Genomic DNA, 276 nt, shown 5'->3' with positions numbered 1-276 from the left:
GTGCTGTGATCATGTGGTTCGGGGAACGAGAGGTAAAATGTGGAGACGTCCACGTCGGCATTTCAAATAAGTATACAGGGCATGGAAGGATTACATATTCCTTTTCGCTTTTTCCCCAGTTTCAATGAGGCGTTTTTTGTGCACATTTTTTTCTTTCTTTTAAGCTCCGTGAATCTGGGTAAAGATGGTGGAATTTTCAGTCTTCCCTGAATCTGGATCAGAAGAACATCGTCAGCAATCATTATATAAACATTATTTATACACACACACACACAA

Source organism: Penaeus monodon, chromosome 27, assembly GCF_015228065.2.
Source record: "Penaeus monodon isolate SGIC_2016 chromosome 27, NSTDA_Pmon_1, whole genome shotgun sequence".
Taxonomy (NCBI): domain Eukaryota; kingdom Metazoa; phylum Arthropoda; class Malacostraca; order Decapoda; family Penaeidae; genus Penaeus; species Penaeus monodon.
Note: the sequence above shows the minus strand (reverse complement) of the source record.